The 8,435-nt window shown below is 54.2% G+C and overlaps 1 long non-coding RNA gene across 1 annotated transcript; it reads left to right on the plus strand.

Moving 5' to 3' along the window:
* Nucleotides 1-4,183: 4,183 nt before the first annotated feature.
* On the plus strand, nucleotides 4,184-7,449 carry LOC115299421. Its single transcript, XR_003912180.1, has 2 exons — nucleotides 4,184-4,691; nucleotides 7,197-7,449. It is a non-coding gene; the product is annotated as an uncharacterized LOC115299421 (long non-coding RNA).
* The last annotated feature ends 986 nt before the right edge of the window (nucleotides 7,450-8,435 follow it).

Below are 8,435 nucleotides of genomic sequence, written 5' to 3' on the forward strand. Positions count from 1 at the left end.
TCACACCACCCCAGAACCAACAGGGCATGGCCAGGTGATGTCATCCAGGCAAAGTCAGTGTGGAGGAGGAAAACAGGGGGCGGGGGGTGCAAGAGAACAAGGAGGAGGAGGGAGGCTGTCATGTGGCAGAGGAAAGTGTGTGTGAGGGCAGATGGGGGAGTGAACAGGTGGGGGAGGGTCCAGGGAGGATGTAAACCCAGGACAGACTGGGAGCCAGCCTGAGAGTCTTGCTAAGCCCCAGATGTCCTTTGGAAATGGTGAGTTATTCTCCTTGTCTCTGGACCCCAAGCTCAGCAGAGGGTCAGGCACATGGAAATTGCAGGAAACATTTGCTGAGCTGAATAAATAACTCGGAGAACAAAATGCACTGCAATACGACCATGTCCCTTATAAGCACATGGAGGAAAGGGTCTCTGCACCCTGGACAGCGGCTGGGATCCATGAGGTTGGGGGAAGGTGGCCACAAGGAGGCGCTGTGGGGAGCAGGGCTGGGCCCTTTGGCACTGGGACAAATGTGGTCTGCCCTGCTAGGTTTGGGACTCTGAGCCCACAAACACCCAGCATGCCCAGAAAAGGCAAGCAGCTCACACAGGTGGATCCATTCATTCCTGATTCAAAGACATCTCAAAGTGGATGTTTGTGCAACGCTCTTGGGTGAGGTCTGCTTGCCTCCCTGTGCATGCGCGTGTGGGTGTGCATGGAGGTAGTGGGCACGGGTGTGGGCAGATCGGGAGTAGGTGCGGCTATAGACCCAGTGGGATGATAACCGTGTGGGAAGGACCTGAGGGTGCTTACAGGCTTCGGTGGGAACAGCTGAGGGACAAGACAGAGCTGGGACCGTGAGGAGGGCCCAAGGGCAGCCCCCAACTCCGAGGCTCAGGGCCAGCGCCCACCGCTGCTACCTCCCTCACTTTCTGTTCCAGCCCATCAGAGGTGGGGGTATTATCTCTTAGAGACCTCACTCAGGGATTTTGCAGGGCCCCTACAGCTCCTGGCAGGGAGGGGGCCTTCGCACCTGAGCCCACGGTCAACCACCTGATATTAACAGCCTGCTTCACCACAATGGGCTAAATCGAAGTTACCAAGAGGTGTTTCAATACATCTGGTTCAGTGACTACTTTCCTCCATCTCTTCTGGGCTTGGATTTCCAAATCAGCTCTTGCAGGCCAACTGCCAGACACACAGTAGGACCCCTTGCTGTTTGTGAGGCAGGACCTGCCCCTTCCTGGCATTCACCAGCCTAAGGAGAGACAGGTCTCTAAGCTCCCTTGGTGACCCATCAGTAACAACTTCCGCTTCTCTCCAGATCACATTTCAGTCCTGGATAGCTCTCCCCAGCCTCAGCCCTCCCACTCAAGCTTCTCCTAATGCCCCAGCCCAGGGAGCCAGAGAAGGACCTGGATGCCCTTAGAGCCCACAGCGTTGGCCCCTAGGCAGCCTCTAGGCTCCTCCCAGAGAGGTACCTGGCCTGAGCCCTGGCTGGGACCCAGCGCGTAGGGACGCCCTTGCTGTGACTGGCTGAAGCTTGTTGTCTAAGCCGGCCTGGGGGTGCCTGGGAGCGGGCAGGGAGGGTGGCCTGGTGAGGCTCAGAGAGCAGGCACACCCTGGGTGAGGTCATGCCTGCCTCACACCTCTGGTATTCCCGCTGATCGCTATCTCCTCCCCCAGCCCTCAGGTTACTCCGCTGCTGCCACTGCCAAGATGCGGCCCAAAGAGGTGCTGATAGTGCAGAGCCTGCCGGAGGCGAGAGGAGCTGTGGCTGAGCCCGGCCTGCCTGTCTGCGGCTCCCACGGCCACCCACACCCTTCCCCCTGCCGCCCCAGCAGATGGACAGTCAGGGCCAGCTCCCGCCTACTTCCGCCACCCCCTCCCCACCCCGGGCATATCACCTCCACCAGAGTAAACCCTGTCCCGTGGCTGGTGGATGGCTGTCCTCCCTCCCACTGCTCACCCAGGAAGCCAAACCAGGAGGACAGAGCCTGGGGTCAAGCTCCAGAGGGCTTTCCCCTTGGGAGCACTCCTAGTCACCTCCCACCCCACCTCTAGGCCTGCTCGCCTCTACCACCACCACACTGTGGTCATCCCAGCAGCCATTAGCAATAGAGGAACCTGGCTTATTATGTAAACTTTTGAGAATGAAAAGCTGAGAATCATACCCTGAGATCAAATGCTGAGATCGTCCTGGGAGAACTGGATATGACCCCCTAACAACTGAGCCCCAAGAAGGCACGTGGGCATCTTGATGAGCTCAGGCTCTGAGAAAACCTGGTTCTTTGGCCTGGGGTTCTCGGGAATGAAGAAGTGTCCAGCCCTGGATCTTTTCCCTTGTGATATTTTTTTAAAAATATTTTAAGTAATGTCTACATCCAACATGGGGCTCAAACTCATGACCCCGAGATCAAGAGTTGCACGCATGCTCTACCTACTGAACCAGTGAGGCGCCCTTATTTAACTTTTTTGCAGCCCCAGATCCTTTTCCTTAACACAAGGGTAGGGTGGGGGAGGGAACAGAAATGGGGGAGAAATGCCAGCCGCTCTCAGGAGACGCATTCTCTTTACTGCCTTCATCCCTAGACTGACATGTCCCTGAGTCAGGGACATGGAGGACCTAAGATGATGGCAAGCCACCCATGATCTGCCTGGGTGACCGTGACTCCCACTTCCTTCTCATCCCCATGCCCCCAGCACACACCCCTGCACTCACTCTCCTACAGTCTGGCTCCCTCAGCACAGAGGCTAAGCCAGGGGGTCTCCAAGCACGGTCCCCAGATCAACACCACCTGGAGCTCCTGAGAAAAGCAGATTCTTAGGCCCCGCCCCAGACCTACTAAACCTGAAACTCTCAGACCTGAATGAGTTGAGAAGCACCGCTCTACTCTTCTCAAACTACAATGGATGTACAGATTACACGGGGATCCCATTAAAATATAGATTGTTGGGGGGGGAGCTGGGAGGGACCTGATATTCTGCATTTCTTAGAAGCTCCCAGATGAGGCAGGTCCATGAACCACCACCCCCCGCCCCCAACCTTGGATTAGCAAGTATCTGGACACCATGATCCTCAACCCCGGCTACACTTCAGAACCACCTGGGGAACCCTTAATAATACCAATACCTGGGGCACCTGGGTGGCTCAGTCGGTTAAGCTCAGGTCATGATCTCATGGTCTGTGGGTTTGAGCTTCGTGTTGGGCTCTGTGCTGACAGCTCAGAGCCTGGAGCCTGCTTTGAATTCTCTTTCTCTCTCAAAAATAATAAGCATTAGAAAACATTTTTTAAAAATTAAAAAAAAAACAATACCTAAACCCTGACTCCGGAGATTCTGATTTAATTGATCTGAAATGAGACCGGGGCATGGGTAGGTCTTTAAATCTTCCAAGGTTATTCTGGTGCCAAGTTCTCAACCAAGGGTAGTCAGAAGTGCTCTTTCTACCGTCTTCTGGATCCCCTTCTACATCCCCTTGCCCGCATCTGCAAACATTTGACACAATCAGAACACAAGCACAGGGACCGAGAGGCACAGGAACAGCGAGTGACGCAGAGGAGGCAGGCGGGAGTGGGCCGCAGCCGTGAGCATGCGCACCCAGCCAGATGCAGACACAGATAATCCATGTACTGTATATGTGTTGCAAACACCCCCAGGTATACACAGATGGATGGACAAACAGGCAAACACACAACCTGCAGGTCAAGGACCTCCTCTGTGTCTCCAGTGGTGTGACTCTCCAACCCATTGCTCCAGACGAGGGGCCCTAGGTATGTGCCTGACAATATCAGCAAACAGGAAGCCTGGCCTTACACCCCCTCATACTGTGGCCTGGACAGAGGCCTCCCAGGGAGCCATTAGTGACAGACAACTGGTCCTCAAGCTCTTGGAGGGGCTTAGGTGACGTGCCTGCCCCCAGGGGGCTGACACTTCCTAGGGGCCATGGGAGTCTTCAGTCCCTGGGTTCAGCACTGTGCTTCTGTGTTGGGGGGCCCCTTTAAGTTTCAAATCTTCCATCCCACCTCCTACCCCCTACACCCCCCGTTGCTGGGGCCCTCCACAGACAGGCCTGATTGATGACTCAGGGGGACTGTGGCTGCCGCAGGCCTATTTTATGATGTCATTAGGCAGCTTCAGCCGCAGGAAGGAATCCCTCCTGACATCATAAAGGACTTGATATTTCGCTAATGTTATCTTGGCGGCATGTCGCCCTGACATTTTCTCTTTGCAGCGCTCCCCCCAGGACCGGGAGTTGTCTAACTACAGCCTGGAAAAAATGCAAAACAGACAAATGCACCCTCGGGGGACAGCGGGAGAAAGCTAATAGACCAGTCCCCGGCTCCCCACCCACGGAGGTGGTTTAGGTGGGAAGCATGATGTGTTTGTCAAGGGGGACCCAAGGCTGCCTTCCCCCTGCATCTCTCCCACCCTGGGCCGCCTCTGCTCGGCAGCGGGAGCACGCCAGGTGCTGATGTTCCAGAACCAGCTCTGCCACCCAGAGGCGATATGACTGGGGCAAGGCCCTTACCCTCCCGCACCTCGTCTACCTCCTCCACACCGCAGGGGTGTGTCCCAGACAATTTCAGACTCTGTTAGGCTCTGCTGAGGGCCCTGAAGCTGTTGGGGATGGCAACAATACCACAGCGGTACGGAGGGACCCCATCTGAGGCTCGGAGCTGAAACTCTAGACAGCTGCGGGAGGCTGGGTGAGATGGTTTTCAGGTCCCCATGTGCCCAGGAATGGTTTTGGGGGGGACAGACTCAGGATGGCAAGACGTTTCCCCAGCCTTAATCCCAGTGTCTTCAGAAGACCTAGAGCAGGGGGTGCCCGGGTGGTTCAGTCGGTTAAGCATCCGACTCATGATCTCATGGTCCATGAGTTCGAGCCCTACATCAAGCTCCACCACACTGTCAGTGGGATTCTCTTTCTGCCCCTCCCCCAACGTGTGTGTGCGCTCGAGAGTGCGCTCTCTCTCTCTCTCTCTCTCTCTCTCTCTCTCTCTCTCTCTCTCTCTCTCTCAAAACAAACATGAGGTGGCACTGGTGCAGATCCCTAGTGTGGGCCTGGCGAACAGAAGTCAGCAGAAAGTGCACAGGGTGGCCGGATGGCTCAGCACTTGGTAAAGGAGAAAGACCTGACAGCCACGATCCACCTCCAAAAGGACCTCAGGGTAAATCTGCCAAAATCTTCTTCCACCCGAGAATCAATCACCCAACAGCAGCCTGAGCCCAGAACTCCTGACAGATGGGCCTCCATCCCTGGGAAGTATGCAGCTCACTCCTTCCCCCACAGGCAGCCCAACACGTCTCCTTCCCTGTGGCTCCCCCGAAGGGTCCACACTCTGCCTTGTGGGTATGGCTGCTCTCCCCACGCCCAAGACTCGGGCCAAAATGCGCACACCTTTCCCCAGACCCACCCTCCCAGCATGCAGGAGAAGCCGGGGTTTGTACCCTTTACAAAGCAATGGAGTCTTTGTCTTCTAAGAGTGTTAACCGGCCAATTTAACCTGGGGTCCATGGCTAGAAGTGCAGTTTGATAGAATGAGTTTCCACCATTTGAGAGGGTTCCATAGGCTTCCCCAGACTGCTAAAGAAGTCCATGGCATTTGGAGAAAACAAAACAAAAAAAGTGAAGAAGTCTGTTCCGGAATCCAGACAAAGCCACTTTTAGCCATGAAAGTGCTGTGTGGAGAGACCCTTCTGGCCTGGGTGCATCTCCCACCTCTGGCGAAGCTTCCCTCACCCCCACCTTTGAAGAAACTACTTAAGTAATCGTGGGTAAGACCAAGACCCACTCCCAGGTCTGGCTTTCACCATCGTGTTTTTTCTGTGCTCTGAGGTGACTCCACCACCAGACTCCCTGACTCCCGGATCTGAGGAGACATTGATGGCACTGCTGAGGGCTCAGCATGTTCTAGAGGGGCAGGTGGAGACAGACTGAACCCCTCAGCCTTCCGGCACCTGGCAGGACCACCCACCTGAGGCTGAGTGCCCTTTTCCCATGGAGAGACTCAGCTGAGTATGAGTCTTTGAGAAGGACCACCTTGGCCTTGGATGCTCTTATAGCTGGGGTGCCTGGATATAAGAGATAGAGGATGCCAGGGAGTGGGCAGCCCTGACCACTGGCTGGCCCCAAATGACGATGTTGACTTTCAGGCTGGGTCAAGAATTAGCACTTGGAGCTTTCTCCTGAGCCAGCTGCCCCCAAGCAGGGGGACCATGGGGCAGGTTTTGTACCAAGGGCCTCCGGTGCCTTGCTAACAAAGTCATTCTGAAGCAACATCCCTCCAGAGCTGGCATACAATGACAATCCCTGATTGCCTAGGTAGATAGCGACTTGACACTCTCCATAATGATGAGCGGTTCATTCATTCAGCAAAAATGTATTGAGTGCCGATTATTTGCTAGTTATTTTTCCAAATGGTGGAAACAAAGACAAAATCTCTGCTCTCAAAGAGCTTACCTTCTCTTGGGAAGACAAGCAACATAGAAATAAGTAAAATGTATAGTATGATATTACTAGAGTGTGTTAAGAGCCGTAGATAAAACTAAGTCAGAAAGAACAGGGTGTTCCTCACAGAGAAAATAGCTTTTTGTTTTGTTTTGGTTACTTAAGTAATCTCTACACCCAAGGTGGGGCTCGAACTCATAACCCCAGGACCAAGAGTCATATGATTTTCTGACTGAGCCAGCCGGGCACCCCAGAGAAGGTAACATTTGAATACAGACCTGAAGGGGATGATAGAGGGAACCATGAGGAGATCTAGGGGAAGAACATTCCAGCAAAGGACACAGCACATGCAAAGGTCCTGAGGCAGGAATGTGGCTGGCACGTTAGGGAACAAGGAGGGTACTGTGGTTGGAGGGAAGGGAAGGGGGCAAATAGCGATGATGGCAGGTGGGGAGATTGAGCATGTGGGACCCTGAAGCCGCTGTGCTGACCTCAGCTTTACTCTGTGTGAGACGAAAGCAGTGGGGGTTCTGAGCAGAGGATTGATATACTGTGACCTGAATGTTAACAGGATCGCCACGTCACGATGTAGGGAATAGATGACTGGGGAGACGGGACGGATGACTGTGCTCAGCCATGACAGGACATGTGGAGGGAAGTGGCTGGGTTCTGGGTGTGTTCTGAAGGGGGGTACTACATGCCAGGCATTTCTTCTGGCCCTGGCACTATCTTCTGTCATCCTCCTTTCTCCCCATTGTAGAAAAGGACAGAAAAGGAAACTGAGGTTCAGGAAGGTCACTCAGCCAGTAAGTGAGTCACCCAGGTTTATCCAAGCCCAAAGCCCAAGTTCTTCACACTCCACTCCAGCGCCTGCCTGGGCAGGATTCCACGGGAGGACAGCTAGCCACAGACTCCCAGGAGGGGTAACAAAGTCAAGACACTTACCAGCTGAGAAACGTCCCCTAAAATGCCATCTTACCATGCTTTCTCTTTCCATTAAAGCTCAAATGATACTTACTGGTCTTAAGTGCTTTTATTTTCACTTATACAGTTTCCAACTTTTAATCAATCTTTTTTATTATAATTCCATCCAAAGCCATCAGTGAAGGGAGAATACCGTAAGGGGAGGGGAGGCATCGGATGATTGCAAGAGATGAGCAGAGGCACTGGAATCATCCGTCATCCTCGTGTTCCAGCACGGCTGTGGGCCTGGCCGTGGGCTAGGGAGCCTGGGGTAGACACGGAGGTGGCCCCGGCCTCTGGGAGCAGCCGGCCCAGGAGGAGAACCGTAACCAGCTGAGGCTGCCTGGGAACGACCCAAGGAACTGAGCAGTGAGGTCCAGCCAGGAAAGACTGGAATCCAAACACGGACAGGAAGAGAGCAACCCCAAGTCAAATCCCAGAAAAAGTCCAGCAATGGCAGAGGGACCGTCGGCGGACAAACAATTGAGCTGGAGCACACATGCTCCAAAGTCCAGGCCAGCAGATCTTCCGGCAGGTGATGGGACTGCCCTTTCACGGCTGAGAGGGCTGCCACCAAGGGAAGGAGAAAGTTCCGAGCTCTCGCTCTCACCGTGATGGGGGCAATGATTAATATGCAGTGGGGGCACAACAACTTCCATTTTAAAAAGCCAGGAGCCTGTGTGGCTCTGAGGCTGAGTCCACTTGGGAGATGGATGTAGGGAGCCCCTCGTTAGAGGTCAAAGTGGGCTTCTAAGTCTTACCTGTCACCTCTCCAGTAGCCTGGGCCAGGTCTCTTTGGGTGAATTGCAAGAAGGGAAGGAAGGAGGAGAGGAAAGAAAAATGGAGAGAGAAAAGGGAGCTATGGCAGTCACAGAGAAGAGCTCATCCTGCTCACCTTGATACAGCCATGCCTGCATTCTGAGGTAGATACTAACACCCCCGGGTAGATATGCACACCCAGAAATGGACCGGCATATGGGCACAGCCACAGAGGCACTCCCTAATGCAAGTACAGGGTGGATTTAGAGACACAGAC

The sequence above is a fragment of the Suricata suricatta genome, chromosome 8 (assembly GCF_006229205.1).
Source record: "Suricata suricatta isolate VVHF042 chromosome 8, meerkat_22Aug2017_6uvM2_HiC, whole genome shotgun sequence".
Taxonomy (NCBI): Eukaryota; Metazoa; Chordata; class Mammalia; order Carnivora; family Herpestidae; genus Suricata; species Suricata suricatta.